General features: G+C 31.9%; 1 protein-coding gene across 1 annotated transcript in view; it reads left to right on the forward strand.

Annotated features, from left to right (window-relative positions):
• Window positions 1–248: 248 nt before the first annotated feature.
• Window positions 249–22,475, forward strand: part of LOC137924275 (angiotensin-converting enzyme-like) — a 62,556-nt gene continuing 40,329 nt past the window's right edge. The window contains exon 1 of the mRNA XM_068767663.1: window positions 249–489. The gene's annotated coding sequence lies outside the window, so the exon portion shown is untranslated. The remainder of the gene's footprint in view (window positions 490–22,475) is intronic.

Consider the following 22,475-nt stretch of genomic DNA (forward strand, 5'->3'; position numbering starts at 1 on the left):
AGTCGTTTTTACGGCCAATATAAACTATAAAAATCTTTCACAAATTATGGCGTGTTCTATGTTAGGTATAAATTTGTGTTTGTAAAATGAATGGAAACGTCTAACAAAAAATAATAATCACAAGTCATCGGACGGAGTTGTGCGTCACGTATGGAGTAAACGGTTCCAGAACATCTTGGCTTCTTGGGTTTCGAATTTTGATTTGCGAAACATAGATTCATTGAGCCCAGCTCAGTCCGCGGCGAGACGCTGTCAACGCCGGTTGTGTATTTCGATCATTGTTCTATGTAAATTTTACCGCCATTACGATAACTGCGGTGGTTAATAAAACTTTTTCTTGTGTTAAGTGAAGTGTTTGTGCAATAATGACGTAGTTTTGTGTTGAAATTCCGTGATAATTGGTGTTTCTCTGTTTAGTTTTTTTGTGTTATTAACTGTTAGTAACGTTCTAAGTGGATTTCCAACTTAACCGGTGTTTTGTGTAACGACGTGAGTATTTGCAGGTTATTTATTCCTTACTGGCCTCGTTTTAACCAAGTTGCCTAATGTTTTATTTGATCTTTTAGTTTTATCTGTTAGATTTAACTTATCTTTGTATGCATGTACTGTGTCAGTGGATAATTTACACTGGTATTTATAGATATCTTATCAATATCCGGATCAAAGAACATAATTTGTATTGATACTCATACTACAGGTTTAACAAAAATTAAGACTATACACCGAAGTTTATGCTACTACAATACATTAAAATATTTAGTTTTGTTATGATAACAATATTAATAACAGAAATAAATCAGTAAAATTTAATAATTGTGAAACTTTTTTGTCGAGTATTTTTCGTTGTATTTACAAATTGCAAGTATATATAAAAACGCCTTTTATTATAAAATCACGTAGAAAAACAGTTACGACATTAAATATTTCATGTAACCAAAAGTACAATTTTATTCATGGAACTTTTGGTATGATCGGTTTCAAATAAAATACCAATGAATTATGAACGTGGTGGTTTTAAATTTAGATCTCATCATACATAAAAACACGTGTTCAATTAACACGCGTCTGTTACGTTATTGTAGCCACATTTTCGACATATTTAATATTGGTTTCTTTTATTAATAAAAAAAGTATGGAAACAGATATTGTGGAATTTTGTTATAAAATCGAAGGTTACATATATGAAACAGCAGAGTAAGCAAACGATGTAAACATTTTAAATATTTTTATACTTTGCTAAATAATTGATACGGAAATAATTAATTTTTCAATTACGGAAACACTTAAAAAAGTTTTTCTTTTAAATAAACTCTTGTTTTGTTTATTTTCCGTTTAAAAATATCACAGGAATTGAAAGGTGTCCAACGAGAATTTTTCAATTTTGAAATTAAATTACAAACAAACAGATAATCAATGTATTATTATTTGCACAAGTTTTAAAATGTGATGAAGTGTGTTATTTCACATTTATTTTATTTTTTATAAAGAATATCATCCAAGTGATATCCTTTCTTGCTCTCATATTCGCCATTATGCGCGAACAAAATTTTGAAGCGATGGCAGCTTATACCGCATGAGGATTATTATAGCATATTTTTGGTTAAGGGTAACTCCATAAAAATCACAGGACGTCAAATGTGGGAGTCATAGTGGCCAGGATATCTCTTTAAACGTCCTTATTAAGTTTTGTAGTAGCGTGCGAAGTTGCCCAATCTCTTTGAAAATTGGTACTGTTTTGCGACTGTTAACCACTTGCAATTGCGGTATAGAACTCTTATCAATTATGCTACAAAATGCTGATAAATTAACAATTTCATTCTTCTTGAAAAAATACGAGTTATTTATTCCATTTTCAGAAATTACATACCATACTAGCGTTTTAGAGTGCAAACTCTTTTAATGCTATTCTTATGTATTAGTAGGGTTTCAGTACCCAAAAATTTGTGTATTAATGTACCCCCTGTTGTGGAAACCAGCTTTATCTCTAAACAATGTTTCCAATGTTCTAGTAGTCCTAAAATGTTCCAACATTGTTCTCGCGTACGTTGCGCTCAAAATTGGAAGATTTGCATTTAATAGGGATGAAGATTTAATTGTTTTTTCAAAATCTAATGCACCGTTTACTTTTTAATCCCGCTGTGGTCGCAAGGATACTGATTTTCGCGAATTTACAATGATTTTTATTGCACCTTAGCCCCATAATCCAGATTTTCTACTGATGTAGTGGAATTGGAGGTAGTCTATTAATCATAGTTACAAATATCAAGATGCAAAGGGAATATAGACGTGCTCGGAAAAATTGTTCACCACTCCTAAACTTAAGACCAATAACTCAAGGTCAACGATAAATCCGCAAAGATAGCGCAAGGAATGCTCTTCTTCCCGGTTCTCTAGACCCTCTAACAAGTGAGTAACGATAGTTTAAAGTTACGATGTTTTTTACGTTTACCTAGAAAATTATAAAATAATGTTATTGCACAGTTTAATTCTTTATTTTTAGCTTCAGATTTCTAACTTAAAGATATGAATTTAAAGTAGCAGTTACTACCTTAAATTTATATCTTAAAAATTAATGTACTACCAAAAAGGAAAGTGGAGTTTTTTTTTTTTAATATCGTCTTAATTTAAATAAAATATAGTTAATATTAAAATTTTATATAATGTCACTATGTTTTAAACATTTATAATTGTTAGTTTTGAATAAATATATAGTATAATATGAAATCATAATTTGGTAATAATTTGAACAATTACAAGCCTGAGAACTCTGCATTTCATAACATCAGGGAAAAAAGCAAAAATCGAAACGAAACTATATGAATTTATTAACTTTAATTGGCTTCGTGGTTTCCGGTAATTATAACCGGTTTGTTGCATAACAGATATTAAATAACGTAATAATAAAGTGCGTAAAAATCGCATGAATGCGAATAGCATTGGTGACTTTATTATAGCATGTTGTAGCATCTTTATTTGCAAAACTTTTTTCATATTCTGACATTTTCATTACATTCTTTATTGTGCTTTGCATTGACCCAGATAACTATTGTGCAATTTGCCATTAGCCTCATAATTTTCCTATTGTCGAGAGACAAATCTTCTCACAGAGTATACAAGGAATTTTGCGCGCAAGCCCAAGTCTTTTTCTTTGGGCCATAGGAATTTCGTTTTTGTTTTATTGTAATAAAGGAAACAAAAAATATTTTTTAAAGTAACACCAAACCGGTTTTACCTTAAACTAAATAGTTACGAATTTCACTTGTAGGTTTATATATCCTATCTATATATGTTATTTATCCTTTTTTAATTATATAGAATGATGAAGTTGATTTACTTGTTTGATATTCAGTAGCCTTAATTTTCTAAACTAAAGACAAGGACATATCTTCTACATAAACAAGTCCATTTGATGACATTCGCTTAATGCGGAAGTGTGGTTATTTAATGCTTATAGCAAAGTTTTTTTTTTAATTTGATTCACCATATTAATTAAATTCATTACTCTTTATTATAAAGCAAACGAAGTAATGACTGATACACAATAACAAAGTTATTAGCAGAGATAATTATTCAAAATATATCCGCGGGCCCTGAGTCCGACAAAGCTGTTACATGCAGAAAGGTTAACAAGCGCCCAAAACAATCGAAAAAGGTATAATTATTGTCATCAATTTCATGTGATTTTTTCACATCGCGACCAATGGTACTCCAGAGGCAGATGATTGAGATTTGTGACTGTGCAAATCGCGGATTCGATTCCGGGTATACAATCTTATATAATTGACACTATGCATCCATTATAAAATTGCCAGATTCTAAAAGATGGGCAGCAACGTCCCCTGTTTTGTGTGTATCTCGCCATAGACATCTTTCTGTTAGGCCTATGCCTTGCAGAGGCCGTGTAGTAGAGCCTTCAGGTCGGGAACCTGAACTTACTCAATGAACTTAAGTTAAATGTAAATAAAAGGGTTTGTACTTTACAAATAATTTTTAACAATTACGCGATGTTATACGCAACGCGGCCACGGTGCAGTTTGAAAATTATGTTTACGTAATTATAATTTACGTACATAACAATAAAAATGAAGGACTTGATCTTCGCATGTAAATTTAATTCATATGAAAAATTTTAAACTTCGATGCTGCCTATTTGGTGGGATGTTTAGGGCTTACATACTGTTTTACAATTGCTTATTATTTTCCTACGTATATTTCTAAAATAAATTTAAGTAATTTTAGTATAAATAACAAATCAACTCTTACATTATTCATCCTTTAAATATATAAATAAAATAGGAAGTATTTAGTTAAGCTTAGTAATAATTGGTCTACATCGGAAATGTTATACTAAGGAATTAAAATGTTATTTATATTTATTAAGAAATTTTGTAAAAACAAAGGTCATTTGTAAGAGGGTTTGATCTGAGAGGAAAGCAAACCGGATTACTTTCAATGATCACTTTGGAGGCTCCAAAAAACGAATAGAAGCGGAGATTAGAAATCAGCCAACCGTGAAGTATTGCTAAAGAAACGAAAACGTTTTTAACTAAAAATGTTAAAATTTTTATTTGTCCAATGTAGAACATTCGTTAAGTAATGTTACTTGTTAAGGAGCAAGAAGTTCTTTTAAAACATTTCATTTATCTACAGTAATCTTCCTTATAAGAATTTTTTTATTTATTTTGTGTCACAAAAATCTAGTTTAGGTTTGTCCGGATATTTGATCCAGTCGCCAAAACAAAACCATTATAAAATAAAGTAGTGTTTTATTTAAATGCGTTTACAGCGATTTTGTAACAGTAAGTTGCAAATACAATTTTTTATAAAAAAAAAATATTTCGGCAAAAAAAATTACGAGAATAATCCTCTACTAACTTATGTTAAAATAATTTGGCCGATCGATAAAAAATAATTTTACTAACGGTTCTTTCTATAACGCGTTTTCATATAACGCAAGACCACTTGCCTTGTGTGACAAGGCCTTTGACCATAACGCGGAATCACTTTTGTTATATTTCATTATTATGAATTTTATAGTTATTTTATAGTTCATAATCAATTTCGTTTACGTAAACACAATGCGCGCACCAGCGCATGTATTATCTGTATATATATAACTGTTTGTATGCATATAACTGTTATTATATACATACTTACACAGGAGTAACTTTTTTGTTAAGCTTGATTCTACTAGAAGGAACGACCATTTGTACATAACGCATTAAAAGGTCACAAGTAAAAATGCCGGTAAAATACGCTTTCATATAACGTGAAAATAATCAACCGTGTTATTGCAGGGATTACTGTATCGATATCATTTTGGTTTATAGTTAGAGACAGAAATTACTGATAAAAAAATCGTGTATTTATCACTTAAAAGAAACAAAGTCCATAGTTCGTAAAGGAAATGAGTGTATTCTATGAGTATTTATCAAAATATTTATTTGTCATTGTTAGAACAGCTAGTATCAATAGCTTATTGTCATGTTTTTAACAATGCAAAATTATTGTATGCGTCTTCAGTATCAGCATTTTGATTGTTATTATTTTATCCTAATTCTTATTGTTTCAATATACAAAAATATATCCCACAAAAAGCTATAATAATACGGATTGCACTTATACAAATGAATATTGTTTAAAAATATTTAAAATTGTCATTGTCTATTACAATTATTTAAAAATCTGGTAATCCATCAAGTAAATAAAGTTTATCAGAGTGGTATTAACAAAAAACAAATAAATAGATGACAAGAGATTTCATTTTAATAACACTTAAGTTACTAATAATTATTCATAAGATAGCTAATTATCGGTAGTTATTTTATTAGCGGGAAACATGCCATCTACACATGATTGTGTATATTAGCAGGGAGTTGATTTGGCACGTCGGAAATATGAATCATAGGAAATATGAATCTTTTATAAACAATGTTTTAATTACTCATATAGCTATCACAATATCACATATAGCGTGATTGTTTATAAGTATAAAAATTTATTATAGGGGCGAATGTATAGTTGATTTTATGTCAATTAATGTACGGATACTCTATCCAAAAATAAATGGTTTCAGATATACAATATGGTAAACAGCGTTTAAAAATTATATTAAATAAAAATAAAAATTCATTATTTTCTACTATTTGTCCCTGCAAACTTTGTATTGCCAGAAGTTACTGGCCTGTCGCATTGTAATAAAAAGTATAAACTAACTTCTTTCACAGTGATGACCTTATATACAGGGTGATTGAAAATAGGTCAAAAATGAATAGATATCTTTTAAGCACGCATGTATCATCGTAGACCTCATCGCTTAACATCACGGATACAGAGGTCAAGTGCTTTGACTATACCAATAAAAAAAGTTGTTGAAGCTTTTTGCGGACATATAAACCTTCAAAAATTTAACACCTGTTACCAATTATATATATCATAATTATTACCTTGTGTTTATTTTATCCAACGAAAGATATTTCTTACTTGTTAAATTAAATGCCGGGTTTATATACAGGTACGATGTTAATTAACTATTCAAATAACATATATCATGAAGTAATTGAAGTTTTAATCACGATTCATGTTAGATGTAATCGTTATATTTTGCTTGTGTTGCAACGTGATTTTTACATCCAGGTCTTCTTGAATATGATGGTTCTCTATTATTTAGCGTATTTCCATCCGATATCGATTTTTCGATAGCAACATCTCAATTCAATGCTCCGATTCCCGAAATATTTCGAGTACATCGGGTTGAAAAGGGTTTTAGTGGAAGGATCTCACTTGAGAGATAAATTCGTGAACCATATCACGTTTTTACATTTATGCCGCTGTACATACTTAAAAAGATCATTGACATTGAATTAATATGGTTGATTAATTAATGCCGTAACATATTTTACCGTGAATTTAAATATGTTTTATTTGATAAAAGTAAATTTGTCTTGTATCGGATTTTATATTAAATAATCGCTAAACATTTAAAATATTCAAATTAACTTTTTAGATTAAATTAATATTCTGAAATTAAGTAATTTACTCGTTTTGGTACAATTTAGAATTCAAATCATAATCCTCCTTAATTATATCAATTACAATTTAAAAAAGGATGTGCAAAAAGCAAAAGAATAATTAAAATCGTACAGATTAAAATAATATAGTTATGTCCGCATTGTAACATAGTATGTACTTACTTATATATTCTAGAAGATTTATTTAACTCTCAATAGCAGATTTAAGAATAAAATTTTGGTTATTGAGAATGATTTATGAATAAATCCTTGTGCACTACTTCCGCAACACTTTTTTGTACACATGCATACGATGTCGCGTACATACTAACATACACAGATACACTCTTTGCTATTTATATATGAATATATACACCCATATATATATATATATATATATATATATATATATATATACATATGAATATACATAAATTAATAAACGAACGTATCTATAACCAACCAGATACAGTGCTGCTAGCAGTGGCGTAGCTATGGTATTTGGGGCCTGGGGCAGATTGGGGCTTGGTGCCCCCCCCCCCCCCCCCTAAAGAGAAAGTAATTTCAAAATTCAGAACAGAATGTAATTAATATATATTTTTTTGGTTCAAAATAATAAATATATATAAAATAACATTAGATCTTAACAAAATTTATTGGCAAAATTTAACAACGAACATTCCTCGCTTTTTGGCCTGCAAAGTCATTAATCACATTTTCAAAATCAATAGTGTCGACTAGTTCATGTTCTATTGACATTATTGCAAGATTATTTAATCTATTTATCATTAAATAATCTTGCAATAATGTATTAATTTATTATTTTGTCATTTAGGGCCCTTTTAAAAAACACTGTGTTTTGCGAATGAAAGGCCTAAACACTGTGTATATTATAATTTGTAACTGTTTACTTTTTTTTTTAATGTTCATATTATTTAACAACTTTTGTAGCACAAAAATAGTAAAATTTGATATTCTTTTTGTGTTATTTAAATTATGGTTTTCATTTTTCTTTTAACATTTCATTATTCATCATTCAAAAAAAAATTAAAAAAAATTATTTTCAACTTTGGTGCCCCCCCCTGCTTGTGGTGCATGGTGCGGCCGCCCCGCTCGCCACCCCCTAGCTACGCCACTGGCTGCTAGCCTAATGCAAAGATCAACAGTAATCATACATTTATAACAATCTGAATTATTTGTATCAAGTCATCTGTCTACAGCTAAAGTATTACAGCTTACATAAATTTAAAGATATTATGATATTAAAAAAATAGACATGACCTTGAAATATTTTAGCAGTCTAGACTAACGAACGTTTAACGTGAACGTTTCATATTTTCTTGAAATAGCATTTACGAAGCAATTACTATTTTTTTAAACGTTAGCTCTACAATATTACACAATAGCTGTGTTGTCATGCAACAAAAAATAAGAATTCGGTCATCAAAGCGTTTTTACCGCAGAAAACGTAATGGGACCTTTACATTTTTTAATTCACAAGAAGAGAACATTAGGAATTAAATGTTTCAGACGGGCAGAGTAATCATTTAGGCGCCGCCGTCGTACAAAAGATGCGAAACCGCAACAGAAAAAGCAACGCATTATTAAGGCCGGAAGGATATGAAAAAGAGGTTTTATGGTACAATAAAAACAAAATGTCGCTTACTCTAAATAATCTACAGTGTAGTGCTATTATTGTTGATTGTAAGGTCAGATTGAAAAGGTTCATTTAACTGCCGCTGTCTGTTCTCGCTCCGATGAATTTGAAGGTCGTGTCTATATATCTTTTGTGTAATTTAGTAGGGCTTACGGATGTTTTATTCTGACGAAGATTTCGCCAATAGACGTCGCGGAATCCTGGCATCTAGCATTGTTTTTTTTTCTTACACTCTAATTTTTATCTATTCTTATGAGGGTTTTTTTGTAATATAATGGGTCGTTTGTTGTATTTTTATTTTGGAGTCTTTATTCATACAACTATTGTGTGTATAATTTGTTACAATATATTTAAAACTTAATAAAGTAAAGATAACAGTGGTCTCTTGATTTTCCAATTATTAATTTTCTTGCCGCTTCTATTTCACAACCAATTTACGTAAACTGAATGAAGATTTTTTAGGAAGACTATATCTACATAATAATAAAGTAACAGTTTTATTGGTTAGGAATTAGGTTATTTATTTGGTATCCACCCGCCTATTAGTTTACTTACGCCGACATTTCAAGGAGTGATCCGCACACTCCCAGTTATATGGAACCTTTAAGACAAGAAGAAGCTGTAATGGTAAACGCATTTATCATTACGATAGGATGCATACGAGTGGCGAAACACGTCTCGCTATATAAATATTATAGGGTCTATTACCATCATATATCAGTATAGCTTGAGAATTGATAAGTTGGTTTTACAAAACTAACGCTCATTAGTCTTCGGTTAAAGGTTTTGGATAACTTAGCTAGCTACCTATGTCCTTTTTTCCCTTTTTTCAGCAGCTAATGGTACTGGCAGAAGGAGACGTTCTAGACCAGAATCCTTTGCTCGGACTTCCAAGCGAGTAGTTCAACAAACGTAAGCTGTACAGAATTACCGTTTCGGCCATATTGGTAACATTGGATGATCGATTTGCGTTCGATCTTATTTAAGATCTTACCAAAACATCTGTGTCCTGTGAGCAGCTGCGTCAGACTGTAGGTGACGTGCGCATTCTTTGCCGACCGAAGTAATGTGACGCCAATGTGACGTACAATTTCATTTCCCGGAGATGAACACTGTCGAAGTGTTGCGCAGAATTTTATATTTCAGTCTTGGAAAGCACTTCCTTTTTTAACTGATGCGATAAATTTTTTTTTATTTAAAATAAACGACTTCGTTTCATACTTATTATAGCTTTCATTAAAAAAAAAAACTCTTGTTAAAACACTTTTTTTTAAATAGACTAAATAACTTTAATTAAAAGTTATCAAGCTGAATTTGTTACTACTTGCAAAAGTTCCTTCGTTAGCGTAATAAGAATCTTGATTATAATTGATCAACTACGATTCCTGAAACTGTCGTGTCGTATTCATGGAAGATTGTGACATTAATGATTAAAACATTGCTTTCTGTTTTGAGATGTGGGAAACAATATTCGCAACAAAGCCTCACCACATAATTACAGAGGTGCATCAAAGCAATTCAGTCTCGTATGCAAAGAGAAACAGGGTTGTTCATTAAAATTTTTACTTAAATCAAAATCAGACATATAAACTTTTCTTTTTATATTTTGTAGCTTTGACTATAAAGCTTGGCTACAATTTAGACTTGGCATACAGTGAATATAACATGTGCGGTGTTAATTTATGATATACCTTATATAATATTTGTTTAAAAGAAATTATCCTAACAAAAATGCTTTTACGTCTACTTAACACTGATATGCATTTTATCTTTTTTAACTATACTCGTATATAAGTACAGGTCTTTTATAAATTGTATAGATATGTGGGCAACGCTAAGTGCAGCTCTGTGTCGAGTACGGCCCTGCGACCGGCTCACGCGCATCTTGGCCGGCTCGGCGCGCGCTCTTGTACGACTCTAATACTTTCCGATTGCTATTTCTCTGTATTTAATTGTTTGGCTGGACTAATAAAACTTGTATATCATTTGTGGATATCTACAGTTTCATTCCTAGTAGAAAAAACGTAATGAAACTATCTCCATAGATGTCTTAAGAGTAACATCATTATATCGGACGATAGACTTATAGTGTAAGATATAAGCCTCCCTCAAAGATCGCCAAGATGACCGTTCTTGTGCTGCTTCCATTCATCCATATTCATACCTATTTACGCACTATTTATATGTATACAATATCTCCGAGAAATAGTATCAGGAGTGTTTTTTTAAAAGTATGCAAATGTCTACTTTGCAAAGCAAAAACAAGTTCACTTCTAATACAATACAGTTTCCAAGAATCTTTTTACAATCTACTAACAGCTTTACGTCTTCGACTGTCAATTCGACAACTATCTCCCTTTGCGCGTCTGTGCGCCGTTATATTGTATTCGTCCACCCACTTTAATTACTTTTTAATAATTAAATATTGCAATTTATTTGCCTGCGCTATTATAATAAATTGTCGTTAATAACGCAATATACAATGCGGTCACTCTGTCGAACGCACAAACTTTTTATTTTTGAACTTAAGTCTGGAATTTAAAAGCCTTTAGTTAACAATAGTAGACCATGCTGAGATTTTTCTACAGATTTGCTTTTTAAAAGCTCATATTATATTTGTCTCGCCACATAATACAGTTTTGACGGTTCGCGACTGAGAAAAATGGAGAGCATTGTGCCCGAAAGCTATTTCGTGTCTCTATTTCTTGCCAAATTTCTCCGTCGCTAATGCCAATGCTTTGTTAGGTCTGAGTAATTTCACGCAAACAATTCGCTGAACAAAATCTGCTGTTAATGTTTAATCAGTGGTTGTGAACGCCGTCTGTTTCTTAATATATCAAGGTGATTTTTTCATGATTATAAATAATATTCTTTGCCATTTAAAGAATATAACAAAAAATGTATTAATTATTACAAAATGGCGTTATGACCGTGGCTGTGGCGATTTTGTCGAATAATAGTGATCGGGCATAGGTTAGTTCCGGTTTAAAGGTGGCCGTTGATAATAAATATTGTGGGTTAATCACGTACAACAATGTCACTAATCGGGGAAGTACCGCTTTGTCGCAGACGTGTAGAAGTGGTTTCTTAATTTCGGCCTAATTTACAAGCTCTAGTCGACAAAAATGGAGACGGCTATTCGAGAAATTTTTATGCAAGAACGAAAAAAGTGTAGAAAAGTCCGTAGATTAACGAAATTAACCGATTTAGTTCAGAAGATTGGCAAGTTAAAATGGCAGCTGAAAGACCACATGGCCGCATTGAAAACCAAGGATCGGTAAGTGCAGCTTAGAACGTCCATTCTCAAGGTGGACAAACGACCTTCTTTGGGTTGTTGGAAGATGCTGCATGCAAGCTGTTTTCTACTTGTCTTATTGAAAATCTTTGAGAGATGCTTATATACAGAAGTAGATGACCTACGGCTGACATCTTAATGACTTTTTATCGCCGATGAGTTCAGATTACCCATGCTAAACTTACATTAATATTGTCGCAGATTGTTATGTATTATGTATTATTTAGGTACTGTGACATATTTTAATGTTAATATCAATTGCTATTTTTTTTTTTAATTTTTGACGCGATATAAAAGTCATTTGAATGTCGAATACAATATTTGGTTGTTCTGATGAAAATTAAAGAATTAATATTGTTTATTTAAGTTTAAAATTCCCACTCACTTCGTTTATTTTTGAAAAGTCTATAATAAATACTATCAACAAATTCATCACAAGAGTTTGTCCTTTAACCGTATGTAATTGATATGCCCTTGGTAACCGAAATGACATTGATTTAAATGTATACACTTGTCGCCTTATTTCGTCCGCTCACTTTGTTGGGGTCACAAACACGTACTTTATATAATTTGTACATTTTTAAAATATTATATTTTTGTTTTTAATATATAAATTATTGTTATATTATCAGGCACCGAGTTAAAACTTACCGAATAGTTACTTTTCGGTTGGCAAGTTGTTTATAATAAACTTGTAATAAAGCATTAAAAATAGCGATATCCATACGATTAGCGCTATTTTAACGGTTTAAAAAAACACTCCACAATGGCTAAACGGAGTAAACACAATACTTTTTAAATATAATAAAGTGTATTCCGAGTATATATAAAGGTAAGTTAGTTAACTCTATTGTTATTTAATAAATCTTACGATAAAACTTAGGGCACCGTCCAAAGTATCAATTTATTTAAATAATGCCGTAACCTCTTGGCCCAGCGGGCTTGGGTACAAAAAGCAACTTGGTGATATTTATGGGGTCAGCCTCCATACGCCTCTACATGCTCATATAACTTTTCGCACAATGAAGGGGTTGGAAGCTATAATCCTACGATATACGAACATTTTCGTAACGCCTTGATAGTTTTAGTGGTAATATAAAGTAAAATGAGATTTTTCCCGGCCTTTATCGTCTTTAGAAATAATTCAAACGAAACTCCTTCGACCTGAATCTTTTTCTTCCATATACGATTATGATATAAAATAACTAAGGAACGTTTAAAAGAGATCAATGCAAATTAGGTAACTAACATTAGGTAAAGATTATAATTAAGAATTCAAATGTATTACGATATATAAACTTATTATTCTTTGTAACAATACACTATGATAATTTCATGTATCAAGATTTAGACGTCTGAACTGTCAGAGAAATATAGACGGAGATGGAATACGAATGTAACCTAAGCTGTGAAAAATAAAATAAATGAATGTATCCAACTCCTTTCTGCTCCCTGATGACCGCATATATACATACACACACACATACACGCATATATATACATATATACATATATATCCAACCTTCATCGATTTCAGAATGTTCTTATGTTGTTATTTTTGAATAATTTGAATTGAATAATCGATCAATCGAACTATTGAAATTTTGAGCATGTTTTTGATACCATTTTATATCTTTTAAAAACTTTATCGTTTTTAATCGATCACAAAATTATTTATTTATGTCAAATTAATTCAACAAATATAATTAACAAAATAAAAAATATTAAATGTCAATAATATTAAAAATAAATTAAAGTAAAATTATTTTTCCTGTTAGAATACGACAGTTCAACAACTTCTACCAATTATGTCATAACAGGTTGTTATCAATAATTTAAAATAAAATATGAATATTTTTATAAAGTTGGCAAAAACTTTTTGCCCACTTTTACAGTACGAATTTTAAAATTCTCTACACATATCTAGAGTGAATTTGTTTAAAAAAATCCTGTTTGTTACACCTAAAAATATAATAGAATATTCCCGAATAGATTGTGTCTTTTTGTAGCTAACTTGTTTGATTGATTGAATATTCTAAACTGTTGATTTGGTTATACATATATTTTTTTTGATAATTTTTTTACCCTTTGTTATTCTTGGCGTGTCTATCCTATTAATATTTGCATTAACAGCAGAATAAAAAAAAAAGGAATATGCGATTCATTTTACTGTTAAGAAAAGATAAAATAGTTCGATTTATCAGAAAGGTCTTTGCGTAACCCTTCTAAGCTGCCAATATCTCTTATTCCAGCCACCTTGTCCCACAGATAATGATAATGATGATAATTATTGTAGACCTGGATTATTGTTGTTGACCTGTAGGTTTACAGCGTTACAGCTTTTGATGATGGCAGAGCTTGATTCTCAACCTAGATCTCTTATATACCACCTAACCTTGAGGGCTTCTTGGGGAGCTTCATGAAGTGCCTGAGTCACTGGTAACGCAAGAAAGAAACTTGGCTATGGCTTTAACTTGTTACCCTTTGTTTTTTCTATTTCTGTAGTGCTACCTTAACCACTGTACCGTGCCAAACAGAAGAAGTATAAGCCGCTTGGTTTCGTCTGTCCGCCGTCCTCGCTTGCGGCGTCGGCGTTTATGCTTTATTTGCCCCAGCCCCCTCCTCCATTTCTTAAACTTGATGAGCAGAAAATGAACACAAAAGTAAAGACTGTTAATAAATGAATATTTAAAATACACACACATTTCGAAAGAAAGAAAGCTTTGGTACTAATAAAGATCGATAAAAAAGGTTACTAATTAAAAGAAGTAAAAGTGCAAGCGATATTATTTTGAAACATTTTCGCTGCTCATTCACTTACAAACCGTTTCATAATTCAACATATTTCGGAGGCACCGAGCGGAGGAAGGTTTTAGCGTGAGCATCCTTCCTTAGTTGAGGGCAATTCATTATAAATTAATATCAAATACAAATTACCCACGTCTGATATATCTGTTTACAGTATGCCGACATCAGTCTAATAGCGCTTTAGTGTTTAATGTACGACGTAATATGGTAATATATCAATTAACAAAACTTAAATTGTTATACATTATAAGAACTTTTACTCATTTATTCATATAACTAGTGGATAGCTAGAATCATATATACGTCATTCGACAGAAGTTAATTAGATATAAATTAAAATCAGAATGAGATTTTTTTTCAATGACGAGTGTTTCAATCGCGCACTGATTTGAGTAGAGTCCGCAACAAACTCGACAGATTTTGTGATCACACATAAATATCCCTAATACAGTATAGCAGTTTATTCCAAAGGTAAATTAAATAAATAAAAATTCTGTACTAAATTAGTACTTATTTAATAAAGTTTTTAATTTATTATACTATAATTCAAAGACATTACATATAAGTGTATTGTTAAACTTTACATAGATTTTAGATGGTTAAATAAATTTTATTGCGGAACAATATGTAACGATTTGTTAAGATAAATAAATGCAAAAATACGAAGACAGTTATCTATTTTGAATTTTGAGTATGCACTTTTTCACACACTCGAGATCGAAGAATGTGTGTTAGCTTGTATCCGTGACGTTCGTGGTACGCAGATCAAGCCGAACTGACGGTCGAGTCCGGTGTGATTCTTCCCTTTCGTACGTTCATTCAAACATCGTGACATCTGTTTTATTTGCAATAGCATCTGACGTATGGTTCTTCTTTTCGACATAATATTTATTGAAATTTTTACGCAAATATCTGGTATTCTTAACAACGCATTCCTCTCACAATATTCCAATAATTTAGAATGATCGATAAATTTTATTTCCAGTAAGCAGAAGATTAAAAGTGCTATTTAATGGAATCAGGCGTTACCTTGCGGAAGTCCATCCTAAGTAAGAAAAGGACCAATATTTAGCCACTTCCGCACATGCAGTAGTAGTCGTGCAACAAAGTGCACCGCCCGCCAGCCCGCTGATAAATGCTGCTGATAAATGAAACACCAAAAAAGTGTTTGGCACTAATCGGTGTAACATAAATTCTGAAGATGCCTCGTGGAGGGGTGAAGCACGTGTTGAGTGATTTGGCGGTGGCAGTTGTGTGATTCGCATTGTTTGCCGCATATGCATTTATCAGCGGGCTGGCGGACGGTGCACTTTGTTGCACGACTACTACTGCATGTGTGGAAGTAGCTAAATATTGGTCCTTTTCTTAATTAAAAGTTTTGTTCTGAATAAGTAAAGGCTATAGTCAAGAGCTAGTCAAGACGAGTTCACTTTTCGGGGTCCTCGTCATTCTATAGAAGCTTCTAAGAGTCTAGCGGTAACTTGAGTCGGTAAAATATCTAACAAGACATTCCCAACCGAATCATCCGAGGGAGCTTACGATCTTAGTTACTGCAAAGAAGTCCAAACTAAGCGTCTTCAATGCCACCTCGCACTCGAAGGAGCTGTAAATGCCAAAGGTCAAACAGCATTTTTAGGACATTATTCTCGTTTCTTATCTGGATTATTTCCAAAAGACTCATTGTTTTATACCCGTACTGGAGTAAAGCACTACATAAAAACTTTAAGTGTCTTGTAGATACAAATAAATTAATATTTACTTCTTTTAAAATATATGATGTATTATAAAAAGCATTATATTTTTATTATTATAAATCGCGGTGTTTTATATGTAATATGAAAATGTATTATTATCATCAACCTCTACATAAACCACTCTACTGATGACCGCACACCGCACGAAAAACGCGTGCGATGCTCAAAAATCAAATACAATACTATCCACCGTCCGTTACGTAAACGGCCTCCCGATGCTGTCGCCGTGAATAGCGTGGGCAATCCGAGGTAGGATCAGTATCCCTCCTTAGATTGCCGAGTGGTCCACGCTGCCGCTTTCACTCCACTCAGTACAGGAACAACAACACTGACTTGACTAGGAAAGCCTCGCCTCTACTGCCTCATCAGAGTGTCTAATGCAGGTTCGGAAACCCAAACGCTTTAGTTTAGTATAGTTTACGGACCCTTCCATTCCGTGAATTCATTACCGACGCAATTGTAAAAGCCTTATAGCATTCACAGCAAAAACTTCACAGATACAATCAATTTAGAAATTTATGTAGTTTAATCTAATAAACGTTCTTTATATAGATCGTTTAATATTGAACATCTAAGCCGTATCGTCCTCGTAAAACGTTATACCCAGGACCTCTTTTAACAGAGAAACCGCACAATCGAATTCAGAAAGATCCCTAAGGAGGTTTTATTGCACAATAAAAACAAAATGTTACGTTTTGTTCTCACCCCGGCTACCTGTAGTTACAATGTTGACTTTAGTTCGTAAAAAATCCACGTCTTCGGCTCTCCACGAAGACACGTGTATTTTTATTCTTTACATTAAAATCTTTATAATATTTCGTGAACGAATACAAAACGTTACTTTTGTTTTTATTTCAATACTGTTTTCTGTATTTTTATCAGTAAATAAAAGAATGAATTGGTAAACATATTTGTATCTAAATAAAAACCTGTTTTTTTGTAATATATTTTTTGCGATATCTATAAAGTTAATTATATTTCGAAGAACTTTTCCAATCCCAACACTTTTTTTCAACTTAGAATCAAGAACTTTAATTGGTACGGAAAGCCAGTTAAAGAAAGTTGTTCAAATACAATACGAAGTACGGCGACCTATTTAATCATTAAGTTAGGAACACGATAACACAACAATACACGATGTCAGTACATTGCATTGTTTGCAAGGCGCGTCACCTAGATTCAAAAGATAACTGCTACAATTTGCTGAGAGAAACGAAATGCCACAATAACAATCCATAGTAGTAAGTGAAGATTTTAGAACTAACTGAAGAGATTTAGATTAATTTATATCATAAAAGATAATTAAATTTATTAATATGATTTTGAATTGCTTAACGTGTTTACGAAAACGATTTTTACGAGGAGGAATAAGAGCAAAATTCCAAGAAAATGTTAAAACGTCGCTTTCCGGTGCAAACCAGTAATTAATGTTCTTAACTGTCAAACGTTTGACGGAAATCACATTAAAAAAGTGCTAGAATATCATGGATCAAAGATATCTATGGGGGATATACCATAATCAACATACTTGTACTATTATATTTATATATATAAATTATATATATAAATATACTTGGCAATAGTATAAAATTAATGAGCAGTGTTTATGATTGTATTCAAGAAATTGAATCCGTAACCTACGATTGCAATAATAGTCCTCTTCCGCTGGCCTACCACTCAAAATTATATAATAAACATAAAATAAGGTTTTTATAAAAAAAAAACATACAATGACAATATAATAACATTAATTACAGTCATACTATGTACAAAGTAGAACAAATATTTCTGTAAAAAATCTTTCTTCCTGTCAACGTTGTTGTGATCTATGAAATATGTTTTAATTATTTATTTTATTTACTTAGACTGAATGGAAATTAATATTCATCAATCGTTATTACTGTATCTACGTTTTACATTTTTATATAATGTGATCTGTATACAAAATTCCTTGTACGCAGTTGCATAAATCAAGTGCATGTGCACTAGTAAGCATGTGTGAAATAGAATAATATCGGAATGCGGATGCTTCGTACGACTCTCATAGATGGCGTGAGTAGTAGATTGCTCTGTTTCTTTTTCTGGATGGATTTCTTTGTTGGATTCTCTGTGGCTCTGTTGGGTAGTCAGTATGGTAGTCTGTTGAGTAGTAGTAGTAGTAAGAAGTAACGGAAACCCGAATACATAATCAATTTTGAGAACTTTTACACCTATATAACCCTTAATTATCGTAATCCAACTGTCAAGATGTAAGTTTCGTGAAATGTCTCCCAAACATTTTGGTATAACATATCTACAATGAAATGTGCCATAAATTGCAGATGTTGAACAAGCGTATATATAAAATGACTCTTCATTATCGTTTTCATAATTATTTTGTAAAGCGTCCACTGTTGGAGACAGGCTTCCCCTACAGATTTCAAAAAGACCGGTTCGTAGCGTCCAACATTTACCGATGATCTTAACAAAGGCATCTATCCTTCTTGTCTGTAAACGTTTTCTTGGTTCGGAGGTGATCAGGGCGATGTATCAGGCGGCGCTAGAGCCGACAATTTTGTATGCAGCGAGTATATAGGCGCCCGCAGCTAGGAAATTGCTGGTACGCAGGCACTTGGGTGCGGTCCAGAGGGGCTTTGCTCAGAAGATCTCGAGGGCCCACAGGACCGCGTTCCTGCTCTCGGCCCTTATCCTTGAGGGGCTGCTTCCTCTGGACCTACGGGTCCATAAAGCAATCCATTAATTTGAAATAAAGAGAGGCTTTTCTCGGCAAGTGGTGGCGGACCGGGACCTGGAGTTACCGTTACCCGAGACTTCCACACCCGTCTGGTCAGTTTGGTGACGTCAGTATACATACGACGTAAGCATAAGTCAGTCGCGGTCCGCCCTTCAAGCAGTAGCAAGATCAGACACCCTCCATCTCTTAGCGTTAATCGATGTGACGTGGAATCCAGAATCATAAAGCAACAGTAGCAATCCGTTTTCCGTGTTATAGCGCCTGTATGGTCTGACTACAGGCATTTCTGTTTTGATTTCGTAGAAAAATCCCTCTTTATAGAATTTAAAAGCTCTAAAACAAAATTTGTACGGACTAGACATAGCTCATATCAATTTTTTTGGATCGGACTCTTACTGCTTTTTCACTAGATTAGTGGGCAGCCGAGTAAGTTCAAGGGCCCCTCGAGGGGAACTCAGCTTGGGTTGTCACTCGTCGATAATATCTGTTTAGCATTTCGGTACAAGAGCGTCCGAGAGGGTCGAATCTCGTCTCATATAATCTACCTTTACCGATCTATGTAGACATTGTATTGCTTTTTATACATATAAAATACTAGAGGTGTTTATTTAATCTTTATTTTTGTGGTACGCTAACTGATAGGAACGGTATGTACATACTTTAAATGCGGAATATCCCTGTCGTTACGGCATATATATGTATACTCATTAGTTAGAAATGTTATCAATTCTTAGAATTCAAAGACCATATCCGAAAGCGGGCTATAAAAAGATCTACATTGTTTATGCACGATAAAATTTAGCATTACGCTGTTCTTATGACTAATGTTTAAAATATTATCATTAAAGTGAATGTGAACTTTATGTACTTAATTTTAAATGCATTTTCGCATTTTACATTTTAAATGTAAGCATTCTTTACACTAGCCCCAAATCAAAATACGAACTGCCTTAAAATTACGTGATCAAAACTTGATGCGTACAAAGTTTAAGTAAATATACACACTCATTAAAATACTGGGTTTTATAATTAGTAACTTTAAAGTAGTTTTTGCCAACAATAGAATTAGTTTAAACCATAGATCGAAGACTATATTATCCAAAACTTGATTTTTTTTAAATTATGCCAACGTACATACATACATATATATATATATATATATGTAAGGAACTTTAAACACGACTTGATTGTTTGTCGCATAAAACAAAAGTCGAGGGGTCTTTTAGATAAGACGTTAAACATTTTATTTTTGGTTTTCTTGACAGACTTCGTGTTATTAGAAGATATATGGCCATGCCGCAAGCTACTTATCTAATAATTAAAAAAATAAAACGTATTCAGAGGCGATAACTTTATTTATTTATTTAATTTGTTATTAATGCATAACAATAACATACAAAATATGTTTACTATTTCGTTTACGCAAATAAATTAATATCATGATAACACTTTCCTAGTATTGCTTTATAGTACGTAAAATTTTTTGTTTAATATTATCCCTACACGGCTTGTGTATTTTAATTGGCAACATTTTTTTGTTCGAGATAGTTGTTTTAATTTAGTCTGTGGTTTGTACGGTATAACAAATCCTTTTTATATTTTTTTATTCGCCATTACTCCATTGTTTCTCTTTAATTCACATACATTCGTACCTTACCAAAAAATTTTGCGCTGGGCGATTTATTCTTATTTAGATACTAGCTGTACTCTGAAACTTTGTCGGCGTGGAATGTTACAAAAAAGTATTTAGTTTATTTTTTCTCGTTTTTAATTTAATTATGTGAGTCAGACATGAATTTGAAAATTTATATAAATTATTGTCACTATCAATTTGTAACGTCATCATTCGTTCGCTGTTTACGTTCCAATTCAAATCGGCATGAACTGTGATGGCAATATAAGAATTTAATTGAAATGACAGTGGCGCTATCTATCTAAAATTGGTCATACCAACTTAGAAACCATAGGATTTTGCATAACAACTTGCTAAAGAACATCACATGATCCATTACATGCTTACAAATAATTTTTATATGTATATAGATAGATTTAAAGATGTAGACCGATGAAGTTAAATGAGATTTGTTTGTTAATTGCGCCGCGCCATAAATCATTCAAGAATCACGACAGACGTACTGAGTGTATAAGATAAGTATGTTATACATTATTTATAGATTAAATGACGATTCCTTGACATTGTGCTATCTATTTAATACATTGAGGTTTATAGAAAATATTAACATTAATAAACTTTAATTAGCATGATCTTAATATTAACTCGCAAAGTTATATACTTAATAACATGAAAAGCCTTTTTAAACAAGCCTTATTTGTTTCTCGCGGATTAATTTTCTTATTTTTAAATAGATAATATCTTTATAGGTAACATAAAGTTAAAACAATACTGTCGCTATTAACTAAATCAATTATTCTATAATACATAACTTTCAAAATTAGGTAATGAAAATGATTTTGTGTAAATATAAAAGATCCCAAAATAAATATATACATATACAAATTATCAATTACCTTTAGAAATAAAGAACGGTAAAGTGTACAAAGTGTTTTAAAGACATTCATATTTGCATTAGAACTTCTCGAGTGTGGTTGTATTTTTTTGTATACTTTGACATATATTTATTTAGTAAGAAAAACCAACGATTGCTATAAAAAAACCATTCAAATAAGCAAACAAGTACCATCATTGTAAGTGGATAACCCTATAGAAAAAAAAATCGTAAAAAAAATTACATTAAAATAAATCCTGTAACGAAATTATTTTTAAGTGTTTATTTACTTATTGCTTATAAATTCATAAACTTATATTATTTGTCACTTTTGTTGTCTTGACGTTTAACTGTCAAGCCGATGTAATGTCAAGAGAAATATAGATTGTTACGCTGCTAATAATAAAATAGAAACTTGTGTTCGGGATCGCTTTATTGTTTGACAATCCCACATATACACATTATAAATACAAGACACTTCCAACTTTGGACGTCTTACTGTTAAGACTATAATGATGATAATAAATTTGCACCAACTGATTCATCACAATATCTCTGGAACCATAAAACTTTGTTAGGAATATAATATTCCTTTCGCCGAGTAGGGGTCAGATTTTACCAAATTCTACCCGCAAGAGGTGTAGAGGGGACGTAAGTAGTGTTTTAATAAGGGTACGATGCCTGCTTTGTTAACGTCACTTATGTAATTT

Source organism: Battus philenor, unplaced genomic scaffold, assembly GCF_028537555.1.
Source record: "Battus philenor isolate CCGP_79_NKW_IND1 unplaced genomic scaffold, ilBatPhil1.0.hap1 SCAF_10, whole genome shotgun sequence".
NCBI classification, from domain to species: domain Eukaryota; kingdom Metazoa; phylum Arthropoda; class Insecta; order Lepidoptera; family Papilionidae; genus Battus; species Battus philenor.